The sequence below is a fragment of the Artemia sp. Qi Xiang Cuo genome, chromosome 12 (assembly GCF_049724085.1).
Source record: "Artemia sp. Qi Xiang Cuo chromosome 12, ASM4972408v1, whole genome shotgun sequence".
NCBI classification, from domain to species: Eukaryota; Metazoa; Arthropoda; class Branchiopoda; order Anostraca; family Artemiidae; genus Artemia; species Artemia sp. Qi Xiang Cuo.
In genome coordinates, this window is record NC_142805.1 from 21,001,985 (window position 1) to 21,012,313 (window position 10,329).

Below are 10,329 nucleotides of genomic sequence, written 5' to 3' on the forward strand. Positions count from 1 at the left end.
CTACTGCATCATTGGCACTTTACTGAAAACTATATGCGTCTTGAACAGCATTGGAGAGTATAAACAACATCAAATTGAATATTTGATTTATAGTGATTTTAGTTGTTGAAAGATCCATCAGTTCAAGAATTTATTTCTCTCTAATTTTATTTTTATTTTCAATGCTTTAAGAACTGGAAAATAAAATATTTGTAATATAATTCGTTTTCAGTGAGGCGCCAATGATGCAGTAGGTTTGAGACTTTTACAGTGAGAGAATGAGGCAATATCTAAACTCTTGTTTGTAGTGGTTTTTGTTTGTTTCAAGCTTGATTTACATATTTAATTCAAGTTTCACACTTTTTAATTTTTATTTATTCCTTTACATTAATATCTATTGTATGTTTGTTTGCATAGATTATCTATTTAATTTCTGTTTGTTTTAAGTTTCATTTATACTTCAATAGCCAAATATTTTTTTTTTCGTTTTAAGCTTGATTTTCAGATTCAATCTAAGCTTTACTCGCTTTAAGATCTATTTATTAATTTATATTAATACTTGTTGTATGTTATTGCTATGATTGTTCATTTAATTTCTGTTCGTTTTGGGTTTAATTTATTCTTTAATAGTAATTTCTGGTTGTTTTTAATTTGAATTTTAAAAGGTATTTTTATCTGCTGAGCTGTATCTGCTACCTTAATTTTCTTTTAAAAACTTATTTTTAGGAGTTTTTTTTTAATTAATTCCAGAAAACGAATAACAGAAACAACAACAATTAAAAGCAAAATTTTTAGCTTTTGAAATTTAAGTAGTAATCAACAAGTGCCATTTATTATCCCATAAATCAGTCACTTATTACAGTATGCTACTAAGATTAAAATAGAAAACACGGATAGGGAAAGCAGGGGTACCAACGGGAGGAGCTGGGGGAGTTGTGCCGTAGATTTTGAAAAATATCCTTTTTATTGGTATTTTCATTGAGAAAAAACGAAAAAAAGAAGAAAAATGCCCTCTCTTGATCGAAAAAAAACATTTTTGTGTCTTCATTAAGAAAGTTGAGAAACGTCATCAATAAATCACTTATTTAGTATACTGCAAAGACGAAAACAGAAAACGCAGAGAGCAGCCACAGGGAGGGCAGAGGAATCAATTATCCCTCATAGATTTGAAAAATTACCAAGGAAGTTTGCGGTTCTTACATAGAGGGTATGCAGGAGAGGAGATAGCACAAGATTTAACAATCAGTGGCGTCATTTGAAGGGGGAGGGCACATGTCCCCTCAATAATTTGGAGAAAAATATTATTATATAGCCTTTGCCCCTTCACTCTTCGGATATGGATCCCTCGTGTCCCCTCCCACTAGAAATGCTGGAGCTACACCCCTGGTAACAACTGTCACACATTTGGGCAGTGGGTCTCAGGGTTCGAACATCTAAGAATCTATTGATTCTTGTAGGGTACTGTTTTGACAATTTTGTAAAAAAATAAGCAAAAATTTGTATCCTTATTAAAATTATTATAAGGCATCATCTATCAAATAAAACTAAGCAGCAAAGAATCTCGACCCAATTCAAAGATAGGTAAAATTTAATTTGTATCTTTATTTGAAGTGAAAATCAAGACCATGAATGTTTTTGGATAAAACAAATATAATTATACATTTTTTTGTACAAATAAAAGAATTCAGATCGCCAATGACGCAGTAGGTTTTAGACTTTTAAAGTGAGAGAAGGAGGCGATACCCAAACTCTTGTTTGTAGTGATTTTTGTTCGTTTCAAGCTTGATTTGCATATTCACTTCAAGTCTCACACGTTTTAAGATCTATTTATTCATTTTCATTAATATCTATTGTATGTTTGTTTGCATAGATTGTCTATTTAATTTCTGTTTGTTTTAAGTTTCATTTATACTTCAATAGCCAAATATTTTTTTTCGTTTTAAGCTTGATTTTCAGATTCAATTTAAGCTTTACTCGCTTTAAGATCTATTTATTCATTTATATTAATACTTGTTGTATGTTATTGCTATGATTGTTCATTTAATTTCTGTTCGTTTTGGGTTTAATTTATTCTTTAATAGTAATTTCTGGTTGTTTTAAATTTGAATTTTAAAAGGTATTTTTATATGCTGAGCTGTATCTGCTGCTTTATTTTTCTTTGAAAAAATTATTTTTAGGAAAGTTTTTTTCAATTAATTACAGAAAACGAATAACAGAAAAAACAACAATTAAAAGCAAAATTTTTAGCTTTTGAAATTTAAGTAGTAATCAACAAGTGCCATTTATTATCCCATAAATCAGTCAGTTATTACAGTATGCTACTAAGATTAAAATAGAAAACACGGATAGTGAATGCAGGGGTACCAAAATATGAAACTATGACGGGTCGATTTCTACCTGATTCAATAGGATAATCCCTGAAAAACATAAGCAGCCTGTAAAATAAAAGAATTCAGATCAGCAAAACAAATACCTTATTTTGTAGGTCGTCATCTGGCTCAGAAGATAAAACACAAAAAATTGCATTGTACAGCTGCTTAGCAGACACAGGAATTACTTCATCCATGTCTTCGCGTTCCTCCCTATGCTGAATGAGAAAATCATTTCTGTAGTCTCCTTCATGCCAACCCTTGAAAACAATTATACATAGGAGACACATTTTTCTTTACCATGTTATTTAAACAACATTCAAAGTTATTTTTGCTAGTTAGATTGAGTCCTATAGCCCTTAAACAAATAAACAACCTTGTAAAATATGCACAACAAAAACTTCAAAATTTAAAAAAAAAAAAAAAAAAAACAACAACAACAAAAACAGTGCTTAGATTCACCAAAATACCACAATCCGCCTGAAACACCAATTTTTGCTGAGGAGAAACCAAGTGGTGAACATAACACAAATCTGATACATACACAGATAGACATAGTATCAATCACAGTTAGTAATTCTAATTGTCAATGGGGTAGTTACTTGTCTTGTCAATGTCTGGCAAAAGTAAATTATATAGAGTTGGGGACAACTCTTGTTAAAGGGGAGAGTACTGTGGTAAAGTGAGTTTAAGCTGTGGTGAAGTGAGTTTAAGGTTGTAGGGTGAAGTTCTAATTGATACCTTATTTCTCCCTTTATAGGGGATAGAATTATGGTCCTAAGGTAAAATAAAACTTTGGTAGCGTGCCTTAGGCTTTGACCTGACCAATTTGGCGTACCAGCTGGGATTTATTCGAGAGACTTAAATAAGGTTGTAGAGGTTGGCTATAACATAATACTTTTATTTATGCAACACAGGATACAATGTCTGGCAATATAAAACCGCTGGGCATAATTGTCCCAGAGAATCAACAATGTTAAGACTACTATGATAATATAATAAGACACTTAAACACTTATGATATTTGACATATCATCCAAGGTATTTCTAATAAGATATCAAATGGGCAGAGGTTTGCCCGGCAACTTGAATAGTGCGAACTCAGTCTAAGAAATCTCAGTATATATATATATATATATATATATATATATATATATATATATATATATATATATATATATATATATATATATATATATATATATATATATATATATATATATATATATATATATATATATATATATATATATATATATATATATATATATATATATATATATATATATATATATACTATATATATGTCAACTACATTTATCCGGCCAATTAACATACTTAGTCAGGAAAATGGTTATTTAACAATTTCTTTTCAAGCTCAAAAATCCCAGTAAGTTTACTTTTATATTAATAGAAAGTGTTATTTCCAAACTTTACATTCTGCATTTTTTTGCGTTATAAATGTTTTATTTCACATTAAATTATTTTTTGTTTAATTAAGCAATTACCACAATATAGCCTGGAAAATGTCACACTTACTTGAAGGAAGGATCAGCACCAACTGTCCAGTCACCTTAAAGAGTTCCCTAAGCCCTTCAACCCAAAATTAATAGAAGAACTAGACAGATTAGACAGCCTTGGCATCATAGAGAAGGTGAAAAAATCAACAGCCTGGGTCAATTTCATTGTTCGGGTTAAGAAACCAGATGCACAATCTGTATTTGCCTTGATCTAGTTGATTTGAAAGAATACATAAAACGTCCACATCACCCCATTCCTAGTTTTGATGATATTGTAGTAAAATGTGCAAGAGCAGAGCAATTTTTCAAGACTGATGCTAGAAATGGCTACCGGTCAATGGTTTTGGATGAGGAGTCTGCTGATTTAACCAATTTCAATACCACATTTGGAAGATAAAGATTTAAGATATATCCTTTTCGGCTCATATCAGCTCAGGATGAGTACCAAAAGCAGATGGAAAAGGCGTCTGAAGATATTGACATTGGACTGGTTGTTGGAATGGCTGGTAGCAGGAAATAGCATGATAGGAAGCTGAGGACAGTTCTGAAAAGGGCTCGTGAGAAAGGCTTCAAGTTCAATAAAAAGAATTGTCTCTTTGATGTTGAAGCTATTCCCTACTTTGGTCATATACTGACAAAAGGAGTATAAAACCTGATCCTGCAAAACTTAGGGCAATCAGGGAAATGCCAGCCACCAAAGGCAAAGATGACTTCCAGACTCTCCTAGTCATGTTTAACTATTTGTCAAGATATATTCCTTACCTCTCTACCTTGAACCAACCACTTCGGGAATTAACAAAGGCCAAGGAGTTTGAATGGAAAGCAGTTCACAACCAGACCAGAGCCAGAATCAAGGAAGCCATTTGCAGCAATGCTGCATATTTTGATACTGAAGGCACTATGGTATAGGTGATAACATATGCATCACAGCATGGACTTGGTGCTCAGCTGATTGCAGATCACGTAACAGTAGCCTTTGCTTCGAGGTCTCTGAGTGCAACAGAAAAGCAGTACTCTCAAATTGAAAAGGAACTGCTTGGCATTGTATTTGGCTGCACACATTTCCACCAATATATTTGTAGTAGAAAGATCATTGTGACAACAGATCACAAACCACTAGAAGCAATTTTGTTCCAAACCTATAAAAAGAACACAACCTAGATTGCAAAGAATGATGCTAGTGCTTCAGCAATATGAAATGTCATTTTAGTACCACCCTGGCAAAGAGATTCCTGTAGCAGATGCATTACCAGACCAAGACCCATAAATGCAAATCAAAAGAGAAGTAGCTATTCACACATTCTTTAGAGATATCCGTGTGAGCAGAAACAAACTAGAGAAAATCCGTGGGGAAATGCTGAGAGATGGTGAGCTAAAAACGCTATCAGATATCATTTATTCTGGCTGGGCTAGTGAGTGAAGACAAGTACCATCTATAATTCTAAAATATAAGAACTACAGAGATGAGCTGGTTACAAACAATGGTATTATACTGAAAGGTGAATGTTTTGTGGTGCCCAAGACACTTTGTGGAGATATTTTGCAACAGCTTCATTCTTCACATAGTGGAATTTTGAAAACCAAAGAAAGAGCTTGTAGCTCAGTATTTTGGCCTAACATCACAAAGGATGTTATACAAATAGTATGTGAAACATGTGCCAGACATCAGATGAATCAACAAAAGGAGCCACTAGTGTCCTCAGAAGTCCTACAGTATCCATTTAAACGCGTGGGTGTGGATATTTCTACATTTAACAGCAGGGAATATCTCATCACCATAGACTATTATAGTCTATTTTTCGAAGTGGACAAGCTTGCCACTTCAAATTCACAGCAAGTGATCTCGAAATTAAACATACATTTTGCAAGATATAGTATACCAGATCAAATCACTTCCCCAGATATTTAAACCAGTATCCAGAACAAGACATACACCCAAATGGAGCAACAATAGAGGGTGATGGGTAATACCTGTTACAGATTGTTCCAGAGCCGGAGTGCCTAACAGTAGCAACAAGGCTGAAATACCAAACATTAGCAAGAAAGGGAGAAAAAGAAATGAAAGTATTGAGTCAAAGAGGTAAACTCTCTCCTTGTAAAGGAATACCTGAAACTAGAACACAAGCCCCACCACCACAGGGAAGAACTACTCCCTCTGGTAGACTTTCCACCCTTTTGCATGAACCTGAGCAAAGACTGCAACAATGACAACCACCACCATCCGGTCTGCCCAAAAATATTTCAACATGAGAAGGAAGACAAAATATATTGCTTTTGCCTGCTAGCTTTTGTTTATGTGCTTCATTTATAGGTAGTGGGTCTCCATTAAATGATTATATTTAAACCTGAAGTTTGACGAGGGAATACATTAGTCTTGGTTGATAAGCTCAAATTCAAATTACACATGCAGTCTATTGTAGCTACAGTTAACCAAACTTTTGATATAATAGAACATTCTGCAGTAGATCCCCAGCAGTGATTACCAAGCTCTAAATTGCCTGATCTGACCTAAATTTGAATTTGGGATGTCCATTACTATTCCAGTTAACAAGCTTGATCAATCAATTCAGGAATATGTGCAGCAGCAAGCAACAAAAAACATTAGGGGTTTCCAAAACTTGTCATGTTCTACAAGATTCTGTAGCAATGAAAAAAATTAGTATTTGTAGCGATGAAAAATTGGTGGCTATACTAAATGTGGTACTAAATACTGACTGCGTCAAAGGTAGTTTTATGCCCAAAGGTCGTGAACTTGCACCTTGTAGTTTCTCCGATAGTACCGCGTACAGCGCTGGAGATTTTCCCAAAAAGACCTACGCCACGCTCAATTATTGAGTTAAAATAAAATGTACAACCATGTAAACGTGACCTCTTTTTCTTGAGCTATCTGGAGATCCAATTCCATGGGAGCATTACCTTGGAGATTTTGCGAACTAATTACCTGTCGCTAGGCTAAATACAGACATATAAAATGGAATAAACACAGATAAAAAAGCAATAGATTTATTGAACTTACATTCTTAGGTGCACAGCAATGGGTCACTTCAAATGACAATAACGGTGACAACGATGGAAGAATATAAAAATTCTGTCTGAATGGTCCTGACTCTGATTTACGAATCTCTTCAAAAAGCACTTCTACCCCACTATCAAAGGTAGCTCTTCAGTACTGCGCTGTAAGAACTGGCTCATAATTGGCTCAAGTGGTTCAAGGATGCGAACCTTTCGTCCAATAAATTCTTTTAAATATTTCTGATGATTCAAGCGTTCACACGATTTTTACCATTTAAACTTCCTCAGAAATATTGTGCGTAGCATTTTTTTTGTTACTAATTATCTTAGCGAAATTCGAACGACTAGCGTCGTTGTTTGACTGAAGCTAGAATACAATTTCTCTTTTTGCTGATTAAGAACTTAGACTCTTGGAAGCGGTATTTGAACTCAATTAGGGGACGTTTAATTTCTGTCCGAATCATCTTTAGAAGGAAAGAATCTTGTATTTTAAATATATCGCATTTTGCTCCCGGTACATATCACCCTTCCCATCAATTAATGACGCCCCGTCATTAGCAATTGCTTGCCTTTGGGCTTTTAAAATGTTCAGCATTTATTAACTATTTCTTCTACATAATTGTTTTATATATATGTTATGGCTTAATCAGGAGTACCAAAAATTTTCTCTTTTACTTTTATTTTTTTATTATACATCCCTATCTAAAATTCATCTACCGGACTAAGATTCTTCATGGGTCTAGGCTAGCCACTATACTAAAGATTTTTTTTTTCGATTTTTACAAGGCTTTTTTTTTATTTTGCTTTCTACATTACATACTACATTCCATCTACACTACATTAAACGGATAACATGATAACACTACACCTAATTCTACTTGGACATCTAGCGGTACATACATGAATGATTTATAACAAACGATATTGGGTTTACCATATTCACTGGTAACACTAAAACACTTTCACTATTGGGATTTTTGAGTTATCAAAGTTATTAGGAAGTAACATATGTAAATCCACATCTATTTCATTACCTTCAAGTCCTTAGTGTACTCAATCCTCCTGTTGTAAATTATTGTCCTTCACTTCTTTCGTCTTGGCAAAATTCTATAAAGCACTGAAAATATGGTTTGTGCATGGTACAGTTAAAGCACGATTGTTTTCACATGATGAGCCTCCTCTAATTTTCAAATGGGAAATGCCAGTTCCAACTGCAGGTGTTGGCTTACGGTATCAAGGTTTTTTCTCACCTGCTTTTCCTTTGACAGTTCATAGTGCGCCTTATCATTAAGTGATCGAACACAGGGCGTGCGGTTATTTTCTTCTCAGCATATAATTTTTAGGATATTTTGAAGCCCATGGAGAATGTATTCTCTCGTAAAATTGTTCATTTGTGCCTTTCATAAAATTTTTCGCTCATAGCTTTTGTCAACTAACCCTTGCGGTGATTCCTAGGTTAGTCACGGGGGAGTTGAAGTTTGTATTTGGAACAGGTTGTCACCAAACTATAGTGACTCTTTTAACATATTGTCTTTAACTTCAACTTCAAACATTTTCAAATATAATTTAACTTCAAATTTCGTTAAATATCGTTTATCTTGTACTGATCGAAGGGGTTCTCAGAATTAAACTTCAAATTGTCTTTAACTTCAACTTCAAATATCTTCAAATGTCTTTAAATATCATTTAACTTCGAATATCGTTAAATATCATTTAACTTCAAATATCATCACTATACAGTCAAATGATTCTGGGGTCCATAATGAGTATCAAAGGCGATATCTATGTATTTATATCTTGTACTGACCGATGGGGTTCTCAGCATTTATGTGATTATATAGTTCGATAAAGCACTGGATACTAAGATTCAAATATAATGTTACCTGATACGTAGCATGGTTTGTGGTCGAAGAAACAACGATCAAAGGTAACTTTGTTTTCGTAGACGAAGCTGGGATGAAAATTGCCTGGAGTCTATGGTGATTACTCTTCGTTGGTTGAGATATGATGAAAATAGATGCTACTAGGTTGTATCTGTACTGGGCAACTCATTGTAATGCTCAATATCCAATGTGTCAATCCACTTCCTGTAATAAAAATAACGAGGCAGAATCACACGTTCTTTGAAGTAAATACTCATAGTACAAATAAGTCAAGTATGAGACAGAGTTAAGTAAATACACTAATATTAGTACAGAAAACTAAATTTTTATTGTTTTGGTTGTAATAAAACGACATAATTCCCATTGGGAAATTCAATACATAGAAGTTTCTTCTAAGTTGTTATAGCCTAACGACGTTATAAAATATTAATTCTTCAACTTTAAGTGTGGTCTCTTATTATACTTTCTAATATACACTACTACATACACTTTATTTTAACTTCTTTCAACACTTAGTTAATTTTACATTCGATTTAAAATAATCATTTAAACAGAGTTTATGCTACATGGTTAATTTTGAGGTCATATTTTACAACATATTTCATGCATGCATTGCTCACGCATGTCCTTGCTGTTTAAGAAACGCATGTTGCAGTGTCATAACCACACAGTTTTACGTAAACGATACTACAAAGAGGGAACAAGACATAACAAGCACGAGTGAAGACCTCTATACCACTCGTTTTCTAATGTCTTCCCTATTTCTTGGCTTAGACGTTCTCATGGGGCTCCGGGTTTAACCTCTGCATTTCAATTGCTTCCCCGTGTTCTTCTCTTGGTTTTCGTCTTCTTATTCTTAGGATTTTTACGTAATTAAAAGTCAATAGGGTTCTTATGGTCAGGGAGGTTGCGAATACGAAACATACGGCCAATAGTATGTTCCACCAGAAATTGGTCAATTCTTTGAGTTCATTCGTGTTTCTTTCTAGTCTTGTTACTTGTTGAAACAAGGTCTCGAAGGGTTTGGGGTCCAATTTCATAAAGATTTTCCATGCGTCATGGCTAGCTAGCAATGAATTTTCATGCTTGAATATTACTCCATGTTTTACAATATCTTGGGCCACTGCGTGAACAACGAGAATTATGATGATATTCTTAGGCCTCATCTTATTTTTTGTTTCTAGAATTAATTTATCATTAATTTTACCCGTTTTTCGCAAAATTCTTTTGTTTACTGCCTTGTTATTATTATATATTTTTTTTCAAAGGCACTTGAATTTTTAATTAGGCTATTTCTTATTATGTAATCATTTTGTGGCATTGGCCAAAGAAAACTGTTTTGTAGGCGTAAAACAGAATAATTATTTTATGATTAGATAGGTTAGGAAAGTAAAGTTAGGACTTCCGAGCTTAATTCTGGTCGTGATATACCTCTATGACTGGTTGAGATATAACTTTAAAGCGTAGCTAATAATCGCTATACAATTAAATGTTACATTATACTTCACGAGTTAGGAACATAAGAATAAGCAAGCTTGCAGCACATAGTTACGCTTGTATCCTATT